Source organism: Myotis lucifugus, unplaced genomic scaffold, assembly GCF_000147115.1.
Source record: "Myotis lucifugus unplaced genomic scaffold, Myoluc2.0 scaffold_755, whole genome shotgun sequence".
Lineage (NCBI taxonomy): Eukaryota > Metazoa > Chordata > Mammalia > Chiroptera > Vespertilionidae > Myotis > Myotis lucifugus.
The window spans coordinates 76340-77209 of record NW_005871803.1 but is presented as its reverse complement, the minus strand read 5'-3'; positions in this window follow the sequence as shown (position 1 = coordinate 77209).

Here is an 870-nt window from a genome sequence, read left to right as displayed (position 1 = left end):
GAGGTTCATTAACCCAGAACTCAGCAGTTGGTGGTGGGGGGAGTGCCAAGACTTGGACTGGCTACAAAGGGTGGAGGGCACCCCCCAGCACTCCCGCTGTGGCTGGCGGGGGAGGGGCGGTGACGTTCAGTGGCCTCATGCCGCAGAGAGGAAGTTGCTAATTGCTGATCTGATGACTGGGCGGCCTGAGGAGTGGGGTGATGATGCCACTGGCTCACGGAACAGGCACCCGGGCCCAGGAGGGGGTCCTGCAGAGACGGGTGGGCCCGGCCTGCGCTCTGCAGAGCTGTGGCCAAAGGAGCAAGGGGTGGGGGGTGCTGCGGCTGCAACCGTGGGAAAGGGCTTCTCTGGGAATTCCCTCAGCTGAAGGGGACCGAGCTCAGAGGCCCCGAGGGAGTTTGGGAAGAGGCTCCAGAAGGCAGAGGGGAGAGGATGGCAGAGGGGCCTTTGCTCCCCCCCCCACCTACACTCCCCTCACTTTCCCATCTTCCCCACCCCCGCCTTTGTCCCATCTTTGGCCCCTGTGGCCCACGGTGGTGAAGAAGGGGGGAGTAGATGGAGGCCTTTTAACACCAGAAGACCCACAGACAGCAGCCTACTAGGGCACACCATCCAGAGCTGGGATGCCTCTAGCAGCCCTGGAGGAGGGGAGGGGACGAAAGGCAGAGAGAACAGCCCACGTGAAGCCTGGGCAGTGGGGATTAGGTAAACTGATGGAGGTCGGGGGCTTGGCTGCCATAGTTATGGGGAGAGAGGATGTGAGCAGGGTCAGTCGGTACCAAGAGCCACACTGTCCCTGCCTGGCCTCCACTGCCTGGTCAAGGACCCATCCCCTAAGTCCTCAAGGGTATCAACCCCCAACCAACCTGC